The sequence below is a fragment of the Gymnodraco acuticeps genome, unplaced genomic scaffold, assembly GCF_902827175.1.
Source record: "Gymnodraco acuticeps unplaced genomic scaffold, fGymAcu1.1, whole genome shotgun sequence".
Taxonomy (NCBI): Eukaryota; Metazoa; Chordata; class Actinopteri; order Perciformes; family Bathydraconidae; genus Gymnodraco; species Gymnodraco acuticeps.
The window spans coordinates 17,715-28,647 of NW_022991848.1; the positions used below are offsets into that span (position 1 = coordinate 17,715).

Consider the following 10,933-nt stretch of genomic DNA (forward strand, 5'->3'; position numbering starts at 1 on the left):
TGTCCAATCTGCCTGTTTTACACACTTTGACCAACAGGGGGTTTGTGTTCAGATGAAGCCCATGATGAAGCCTCATGAGATGAACCCTTTTGCGAACCAATTGGCTGGAAAGCTTCAAAGCTTCATAAGGCTTTATCTCACCATCACTACATAAAACCAACTTAACTGCCGGCAAACTTTTATAACTTACATTCTACCGGACACCGGTCATGTGATCACGTCACGTGACAATGACGTCACATTCCCCACACATATATAAAGAAGCAGCCTGTCATTACTTGAAGCAAGCATCACGTTGGCCTCTTTCAATCGTAGTGGACACAAGATGGTGAGTTTACCTTCCTGCTTCGTGCGCTCTGAATAGGAATATGTTACACATCTTAAGCATCCGTTGTTTTAATTAAGTTTAGGAACATTGGATTACTTTTATGCAACATGTATACCAATAGAATGGATATATTTGTTTTCATTGTTTCAGTATTTACACTTACACCGGCTGCTTTCAAAATGGCAGTCAATAAAGGCCGCTACTTTATTTATACTTGAGTTATTCCCTTTTTAAACGACATATTCTACAATAATCCTGACGGATGTCAAATCTGGTTTCAATGGATCTTTTCTCCGCACTGTTCGTAACCTGGCTCTTCTTCAGTATGAGCTGTTGGTTCCATTCCAGTGCTATAGAGACCCCATTGAGGCAGGGGAGCAGTGGCTGTCTGTGCTTGCTCCCTGTTCACTCTCTGGAGACATCTGGCTCTGAGCCCAATTGTATTTATTAAGTTTAAGAACATTGGTTTTCTTTTACGAAAAATGTATGCCAATAGCATGTATACATATTCGTGTTAAACTGTTCCCGCGTCTTCCTTTTGGTGTCCGACAAGCGTGCACATGTTAAGCTAGCCATGCTAACAGTGTGGTTAACTTTAATTACATTGACCTGTTGGAAGCAGAATATGTGACTCACTTTACTTGCTTTTTTAGGGTGGATTTGTCCACTATGGAGATGTGACCAATGAAGCGTCCTTGGGTTTCGTGAAAGGCGCTATATACATTATTATTATCATGGTCAGTGGCGGCGCCAGAGTATTTGTGTTTGGTAATCTATGATAGGGCTAACCCATACAGTGGTGGGGCTCAAGTCAGTATTTGTAATGTAATTACATACACGCTATATCTCACCCCTTGACAGTGAAACGCCACGCGTGAGGCTTTTATTAGTCTCCTTTTATCAGCTAAATTACATCGAGAGCAACAGGTGTGAGTTAAACAATACAATAACCTATTCTGCTAATTCCACGTTTTACAACATGCTACGCAGCGGCAGAAACAAGAAAAGTTGGCATATAGAATTGGGAGAGAGAGAGAGACACACAGGTAAACAGAGAGAGACACAGCACACAACAGGTGGCCTGTGTCTCTATTGTCATACAAAACACTTTTTCAAATGACCCATTATTACAAAATATATTCAAAATTCACTCTTCAGGTGGGTCGTGTGACTCTGGCACCTGTTCGACTTGTACCTCAATGCGAGGGCGTTTAAGAACAAATCTATCCATCCGAAATATACAATTAATCCTAGAAGTTCTGCTGTCTGTCTGCAATTTACTCTGCGCGAGTTTGGGGACTTTTCACTGTGAACGTGACGCATCAGTAATGCATGATGCAGCAGACCCAACGTTTCGTTGCTCTGATTGGCTGTAGTTCTATTCAAATTGCATTCGGAGGCATTTTGATCTGACCGCGGCCACGCTGATTTCCACACCTTTAGTGTATAAAACTCCCCCACTACTTAGACTATTCCTTGCACCCCTCTAGCATAAGCCTGAATGGTCTCAACCATATTGCATCAGTAACGTGCACTTGTTGTTACAGCAGGATCAGTTTGTGTGTTGTGGACACGACCAGTAGATTTTCCCAATCCGTGTTCTCAACATGCTTACTTTAACATCATCTTTCAAGGTGGGGCTAAGCCATTTCTTGGTATGGCTGTATCCTACCCCAGCCATACCCTGGCGCCGCCACTGATCATGGTTAAAGGCTGTGTTGTGGGAGTCAAGAAGAGGGTGCTGACTCAGCGCAAGGTAAGGACAAATTGCAATGCTTCATATAAAACACGTTTGACTGTTGAGTGCCCCTGGTATAATTTAACTTGCTGAGGTGGGAGTCAATTATTCTAAAGGATATCTTAAAATAAAATCACTGACTTAGTTCCCAACACAAGTGTTAAACTCTATATCTTTTTATTTTGTATTCCCAGTCTCTGCTTGTGCAGACCAACCGTCGTGCCATGGAGAAGATCGACCTGAAGTTCATCTACACCACTTCCAAGTTTGGCCGCTTCCAGAGCGTGAAGGAGAAGAAGGCGTTAGTGGTAAGAGTTTGTACTGAAAGCTGTACAAAAGCATACCTTTGCATCACATTTATTTTCTTAGTCTCTAAGACCTTTATACTTATTTGTATGCACATTTTGCCAGCATACCATTTAAGAAGTCTTAATATCAATTAAGAATTTGGAAGCAATTTTATTTTCTCCGCACTGTTCGTAACCTGGCTCTTCTTCAGTAGAGCTGTTGGTTCCATTCCAGTGCTATAGAGACCCCATTGAGGCAGGGGAGCAGTGGCTGTCTGTGCTTGCTCCCTGTTCACTCTCTGGAGACATCTGGCTGCTCTGAGCCCACACATGGACTACATGTGCATCATTCTAAAGCAGGGGTGCCCAACTGGTCGATCGCGGGGAGATTCCCAGTCGATCGTGAGATGTGTCTAAAAATAGAACAACAATATTCTGTTTTATCGTTAATGTCCTGTAACATAATCTTCCTGTGCCAGAATAATGCACTTTAACGCATCAAAGCTTTGTGATTGGCCGGCGTGACCCCATGTGTCGGGGCGTGGCTGGTGGGCAGTGGGCACTATTTCGCTGACGTTGTCCGTGTCAACAGGAGTGACAGTCCGCACACACACAAGACCGCAATTATGGCAGAAGCAAAAGAGCCCAAAATATATAATTTTCACTCCGAGTGGGAGGATGATTATTTTTGTATCTATTCCAATTCAAAGTCCATCTGTCTCATCTGCAATGCGAGCGTGGCTTTATCGAAGAAGGGTAATTTAGGAGCGGCATTTCAAAACAGTGCACAAACGCTACGAGACGGAATTCCCTCCTAATTCTGCCCTACGCTCCAAAAGGGGAGGGGCCTGAAAGGACAGCTAAATGCACAGCAGTCCATTTCCACCAGGCCCAACAACAAGAGCAAGGCTGCTACCAGAGCATCTTATCGTGTCAGTCACGTTCTTGAGAAACACATGAAGTCTTTCAAAGACGGCGAAGTTGTGAAAGAAGCATTCCTGGAGGCTGCGACGCGCTTTTGGGGGGACAGTAAAAATAACAGAAGCATTTCAACAGGTTTTTGATATAATAAAAACTCAAGTTAGATACCGTTATTAATCAGCTGTAAGTTTTTGTTTGAACTTAGTCATTATAATTATTGTACAAAATGGTATAAGAATGCAAACTTAAATTGATTATAGTCTATTATCAATTCGGGTTAAGAAACTAGTGTTGCTTGCATCCTATTTTTTAAAGGCATTTCTTTTTATAATCTACTAAAATGCAACAAAGGTTTTGATTCTATTAATTTTGTCTGTTTTATTGCACGTTGGCAGCAGATTCCTGAGTAGCTTCAGATCTGAGTTGTCTTATTAGTAAGCCTCATTTATACTTTTGTAGCAACACTATTTTTATATAATGGCAAAGAAAGGGTTCAGAGTATTTTCTTTTGTTCCTGAGTCATATGTGGCAGCACTGTTCAATGTTTCTTAAACATGACCCACTGTAGTGACGTGTGAATAAACTCCAACTCTGTATCAACAACACTGTTGTGTAACTTCAGTTAAATACTTGTATGTGTGTAGATTAGAAAGAGGTAAGATAAAGGATCTGCAGTATTTTATGAAGTATTAATCGTACAAAGGTCAGTTTTATACAAGTAGAAGTGTGTATGTACCTGGTAGTAGGCTGTCAGTAACTACGCCTCTCTATTTGGACTGGTAGATCTCGGCAGACTGGAAACTTTAAAAGTAGCTCTCGGTTCAAAAAAGGTTGGGCACCCCTGATCTAAAGTATAGCCAAACAATTGATAGTCTCTTTCTTTGACCACTCAAGAAGGACCGTATCACCATCTTCAGCTCCAGCATAGCAGTGATCAGCAGGAGCAGCTTGGAGTCCACTTCATGCAGTAGCTGTGTCCACAGGGAATCGCCACCGGATCCTTCAGTAGCTCCAGACGGATCGGACAAGAGAAGGTTTCCCGGTCTAGAATGGATATATTTGTTTTAGTATTATTAGAGTATTCGTTGTTCCTGCGTCCCAGGAGAGAAGCTTAAAAGGTCAGAGACAATGGAGTCTCTGAGAAAGGTCAAATTGGTTACTTTAATTAAATGGCGTGGTAATGTAACAAACAGAAGGTAGTCGGGAGAGAGAGGCTGCAGCTCCCTCTCGCAGTCCGGGCCGTGGAAAAGAGAGCGAGACCCGTTGGTTCCTCCCGCTTGGATCTCCCCCTCGCTCCTCCTCTCTGGGGGCTGTGACGTAATCTTCCGCCCTCCTTTCACCAATGTCCGATATCGAGTAAAACAGGATTTAGACGTAGTGTCTTCATTGTATAACTCCACATGCCTCTTCTCCGCATACTCTCGTTCGTGACTTTTTATTCCATGCATTTTAACGGCTGCAATCGTTTGTAACACAAAGCCGGTAGCCAAGCTTACTGTTGCTATTTCAGAATAGCTTTTCAAAATAAATGTTAGCATCAACGTTAGCCACAGGCGAATGCTAACCGGAAATGTTTTCACAATAAAACAGTTTTAAGATTACTGTATGTTGAAACTAAATTACATTAAACATTGATTTCAATTTCTTACAGCAGTTAACTTTAATTACATTGACCTGTATTCTAACCAGTGTTGTGCTAGTTACTGAAAACCAGTAACTAGTTACCATTACTAGTTACTTCATTTAAAAAGTAACTCAGTTACTTTACTAGTTACTGTGGAAAGTAACGTTTTAGTTACTTAAAAAAAGGGCTCCCATTAATGCCCTTATAGCCTTCATTTCAGTAGCCTACTGTTATTGCATTGGAGAATAATACAATCTGTTGATCAACTTGACATGGATTATATGCAATCTGGATTGCATCGATATTAGCTGGCTTTCCATTTTTGTATATTCTTTCTCCAGGTAGTTGGAAAAAGTTTTCCGTCCCATATGCCGTGTGCTGCCCGGACATGCTATCATGCTAACTAGCTCCCTGAAAGCGGGTGACTCCACTGTAGCAATAGCCTGCATGTGTTCTACAACATACCGTGCAATGGCTTTATCGACTTTTCCCTGGACCTAGCAGTCCCTTGGTTAAAATCCAGCCGCTGTTGCTTAGGTGGAGGTGGAGTGGCGTCGGCTGAGTCTCTGTGGTCTTAGCTACTAGCTTCGTCCCAGCATGTTGTTTTTGCAGATGTTTTAAGAGATTTGAATGACTGGTTTGGGCAGTAGATAGGATCTTTGACCCGCCAGGACACAACTTACATTTAACTAAAACGTTATTTTCTTTGTGCTCGACAAAAGTGAAATAGTGAGAATATCTCCAGGTGGAGAAACTAGACTTGAGCGCCGCCGCCGCCATGATAGTCTTGTTAGTAAACAACACAAACACGCCCACAGCCCGACTCTCCGCATGTGACACAGGAAGTATCTCAGTACATTTACTCAAGTACTTAAGTACAGTTCTCATCTCTGTTCGCCTGGCTGTTGACTATATAAAAAAAAAACGAACGGAGTAACGCACCATGTAGTAACTGAGTTACTGAATTTAAAAAGTAATGCGTTAGAGTACTAGTTACTGCCAAAAATAACGGCGTTACTTTGTAACGTGTCCCAACACTGATTCTAACGCAGATTTTAAACTTGTCCACTATTATATTAGAACGGATTTCTACTTGCTTACGTTATTCCAAATACGACCATGCTGTATTTCAGACCCTCTATGCTTAATGTTGAGCTAGGCCGCACTTATACACAGTTAGCTCTGCGGATGAACCGGCTAACTTGACAATTTGCTCCCTCCAGTCTCACCGTAAATGTTTGGCTCCCCGCCACGGGTCCCTGGGCTTCTTGCCCCGCAAGAGGAGCCGTCATCGTGGTAAGGCGAAGAGCTTCCCTGAGGATGACCCCACCAAGCCCGTGCACCTGACCGCCTTCCTGGGCTACAAGGCCGGCATGACCCACATCGTCCGCGAGGTCGACCGACCTGGCTCAAGTGAGTGGACTGAGTTTAATTTTAAATGAATTTGCAACTAACTATTATAGATCAATTGTTTGGGCGAAAACAGCCCAGTTTCTGAAAAACAATTGAGATGTCTGTCAGTCCAAAGATTCAGCTGTGATGTAGAAATGGACATTTCCTAATGGAATAGGAGAAAAAAAGCTTTTTGCCCATTGCATAAAATACTCTACTGTGATGACCTCAATACTGCCTGTGATGATCCCCTCGACGGGCGGACATAATGGGTCTTATACCCCTTGATGAATGTCGAGCACTGAGCGCAGTCTAAACCATATCATAAATACTACATCTGTCATAAGTCGAGGAAAGTTCTTCATATCTAAACTATTGTTTTCTATTGCAGAGGTGAACAAGAAGGAAGTGGTTGAGGCTGTGACCATTCTTGAGACCCCTCCCTTGATTGTTGTTGGTTACATCAGCACACCCCTTGGCCTGCGTTCCTTCAAGACTATCTTCGCTGAGCAGTGAGCACCTCAGTGAAGAGTGCAAGCGTCGATTCTACAGGAACTGGTGAGTTGCTACAATACATTTAAATGCCTCATTGAAGCAGTTAGTGAAAATGATAGACCTGTGTTTTCACTGAGTGAGTCAAACATTGCGGTGCCTCCTGTGGCAGCTCCGCTCAGGTGACATGTGCCCTGATGAGCTCCGGGCTCCTCTGGCCAGTGGAAAGTGCTTCTTAGAAACTGTGCCATGAGCTGAAATTCTTATTGGCTGAGAATGCACCCCTTTCCACATGGATTGGGATGGGAAGCAGCTATGCACTGTGTTCTTCTGCTGGCCCTCTTGGGTTGTGAAGAACCTGTGCAACCTCTGTGTCTCCTCCTGTGGGGTCTCAGGTACAAGTCCAAGAAGAAGGCCGTCACCAAATACTGCAAGAAATGGCAGGATGATGGGGGCAAGAAGCAGCTGGAGAAGGACTTTGGTTCAGTGTTTCCCATACATTGATTTATTTTTTGGTGGTGGTCTAATGGATAGTGAGGTGGGCTGATGATCGGAAGGTTGCGAGTTCAAATCCTGCCTGGAACACCACTTGCCCTTGAGTAAGGCACTTACTCCAGGGAGAATGTCCCTGTAATTGGTCATTGTAAGTCGCTTTGGAATAAGGCGTCTGCTAAATTGTAAATGATATTTTTGGGAGAATAAACCCCACAGATCCTCAACTCCGGTGTGTCTCACTCATTAACAACGCAACACAGAGCAACAAGAACGTTGTCTGCTACAGTAGCCATGAACTCACATGTATTTTGTTATTTGAGGGGGGGGGGGTGGATGCGTGGGCCACCCGAATAGGTTAAGGGGCCTTTGGCTTTTCTTTTTTTGTGCGATGCCCCACAAATAGAATCAAATTCTGGGGGAAACACTGGTTCCATGAAGAAGTACTGCCAGGTTATCCGCATTGTTGCGACCTGGCTCAAAAGGCCACAACAAAAGGGAGACAACATGTCAACGGGTAGAAAAAGGTGTTTATTTGCACAAACAATTCAAATGAAGTACTGTGTACACATCAGAGCCTGCAGGAGAGAGAAGAGCAGAGAGGCTCTAAATAGCTGCAGGACACCTGACCCAGGTGCCCTGAGTTACTGCAATCACTGGAGCCAATGCAGCACAGACAGAACAGCCACACCCTCTCTGCTGATGAACCCACAGTGGCATCACAGCCCCCCCTTAAGACGGCCCCAAAGGGGTCCACGACAACCCAACATCCTTCTTCTTAACTCCAGCTTTTTACTTTCCGTCTTAGGACTGGAGGACGCTCCTCCTCCGCCGCTGTCTTCAAACTCCTGCCTTGCGATTTCGTACTGCTTCTTCGCCTCCACTGCCTTTATGTCCCACTCCTCCTTGGGTTGGCTGGCGTTGAGCCACAGCATGTAGGCGCTCATTGCACACACAGGTTAGTAAAGCTCATGATTACAATGAGGTGTTCATTTTCCTGCTTGTTGGCCTGTCACCATAAATGCATTTTGTACTGTCCCAGAAATGACTGGATTAAACGTCATTATCATTTTAAGACCTATTTGTTTTCCACTTTAATACAAAGGCATAATAAAACAATTTTTTAAAGACTTTACTTTCTCAAGAATTGTGGTATAATGCAAATCTAAAATATAGGAATCCCCCAATATTGGGCCAAAACGAAAGGTCGATATTGCACGATAAATCCAAGTACTTGTGACGGGCCGACCTGCTTGTCTGTCAGTGATGAGACCACGGATGATTGCACCAGGCATGGTGCCCGATACACATGAGGATACCTTCCAGCTGCCTTCCTTCTGAGACTACAAAGATGTTTCACTTGACATGGAATTATGAATTCCCCCGTTCTGACGTGCATTTTATTTGTTCTGTTTAGATGCGCCTGCTGCCCATTGCGCAGAAGAAGTCTCATCTGATGGAGCTGCAGCATCTCTGACAAGGTGGACTGGGCCCGTGAGAAGCTGGAACAGGCCGTGCCTGTTAACAACGTCTTCACCCAGGACGAGATGATCGATGTTATCGGCATCACCAAGGGTCACGGATACAAGGGTGTCACCAGCCGTTGGCACACAAAGAAGCTTCCTCGCAAGACCATCGTGGTCAGCGTAAGGTTGCCTGTATTGGTGCCTGGCATCCTTCCCGTGTTGCCTTCTCTGTGGCCCGTGCTGGTCAGAAGGGTTACCACCACCGCACAGAGATCTACAAGATTGGCCTGGGCTTCCACACCAAGGATGGCAAGCTGGTGGAGAACAATGCTTCCACAGAGTACGATCTGTCAAACAAGAGCATCAACCCTCTGGTGAGTGACAGTCATGGGAATTGTCCTGTTGAAGTCCTCTTGCCTGGAAGCAGAAGATGTGACTCACTTTATTTATAGTTAAGTCATTCCCTTTTTAAAAAGACCTATTCTACAATAATCCTGATGTCAAATCTGGTTTGAATGTATTTCCCGGGGAAACCCTCACAAGAAACACCGGCTGTTGTTATGCCTGCTGTGACGTTAAGCTGCCGCTTGTAATTATGCCTTTACAAGTTTAAAAGCTGTAATTATCATCTGAATTTGGCGAAACAAGTTTAATATTCTAAAAACCAGGACTTTGTTTATTTGAAATCAGATGAAAGCAAACTGTCACGGACCCTGCCGTGTTATCTATGATTCAGGGTTCGTACGGGTGCTTGAAATCCTTGAAAATGCTTGAAATTTAACGTGGTGTTTTCAAGGTTGGGAAAGTGCTTGAATTTTGGGAATGGTGCTTGAAATTGAGATAAAGTGCTTGAAAATGTAAATGCTTTACTTTTACAATAAATTGCTGTCTGACTGAATAGTTCGCTTTTTAGATTAAAAGAAAAGAATTGCTTCGCTTCTACATAAAACAGCTCCGCTGCTATGGCAAGCCATTTGAGTATTTATTCAATTTCCTTGATATCAGACGGCAGCTACACTAGTTGGCTCTTTGATTTCACTTGTTAGATATATGGTCAAACTAGTCAGGCACTCTGCTTTACTAGTTAAATAAAACATTTCACTAGTCGCTCTTTTTCAGCCACTAGTGGCACTTTTGTCCGACTAGTTAACACGTATGCCTTACTAGTGACGCCAGGAGCAGCACTAGTAGCGCCAAAGTCCCAACGTGTAAGCTTTTTGATGAACTAGTGGCCCTCTGACCGTACTAGTGACCCTAAAAGTCTTACAAGTTAACTAGTGCACTGCAAAAGCTCTGACATGTTAACTAGTCACACAAAAGAAGCACAACTAGTTAACATGTCAGAGATTTTGCAGCGCACTAGTTAACTAGTCGCACCCAGAATCACTCACTAGTTAACTAGTAAAGGCAAAATGTTAACTAGTTGACGCCTCTTTTGACCTTACTAGTTAACTAGTGGGGCTCAAAATGTCTACACGTTAACTAGTGAACCCGTTGCCTTTTACTAGTTAACTAGTGAGAGAAGTTTAAATTCCACTAGTGAGGCTTAAAATGTTCACTAGTAGCACTAGTGGATCCCAAATGTGCACTAGTTGCACAGAATGCTAATGAGGAGGAGGGGAAAGAACGCATCGAGGTCTCCTATTGGCCCTAAGATATAGAGCGCCACCCAGCCAAAATAGTTTATTTAAGAGCTTAAATACACTGTTTTAAAATATGACCATATTTACAAAAATATAAAACAAAAGTATTTGTGTTATTATGATCATATGACTCTTTATCAAATTAGGTAAGAACATTGAAGACTTTCTTAAAATTAGAAAGTTGCCTTAGGACTGCAGGCAGGAATATAGATCCTCTTTAACACATTTTATTAAACTGCAATTTGAAAGGTGCTTGGATTAGATTAGCATTGTGATAACAGAGGGACATTATTGATGGATAGAAAGAGGAAGTAACCCTCTTCGGATCACAGCTTTGAGAGATCGCCGTGACTTCCGTAAATATTAGTCTTGGCAAATATGGAGAGGTTGTTTATCTTCATACGGATCTATCGTTACCCTGATTTTAAGATCTGTCCAGTGTTTCTGATTTATTAATGAGTACCGCTTATAAAATGTCCCACGTTCATATACTTTTGTGTCTCGAGTACCGGTGTTCTCACACACAAGCGTGCGCACATTCGCACCAACA

General features: G+C 43.1%; 3 non-coding genes and 1 pseudogene across 3 annotated transcripts; all 4 read left to right on the plus strand.

Moving 5' to 3' along the window:
* Positions 1 to 190: 190 nt before the first annotated feature.
* On the plus strand, positions 191 to 9,248 carry LOC117535423 (annotated as a pseudogene).
* LOC117535425 lies at positions 622 to 752 on the plus strand. The gene has a single exon (XR_004567417.1). It is a non-coding gene; the product is annotated as a small nucleolar RNA SNORA54 (small nucleolar RNA).
* On the plus strand, positions 2,535 to 2,664 carry LOC117535426. Its single transcript, XR_004567418.1, has one exon. It is a non-coding gene; the product is annotated as a small nucleolar RNA SNORA54 (small nucleolar RNA).
* Positions 8,530 to 8,621, plus strand: LOC117535427. Its single transcript, XR_004567419.1, has one exon. It is a non-coding gene; the product is annotated as a small nucleolar RNA U83B (small nucleolar RNA).
* Positions 9,249 to 10,933: the final 1,685 nt, after the last annotated feature.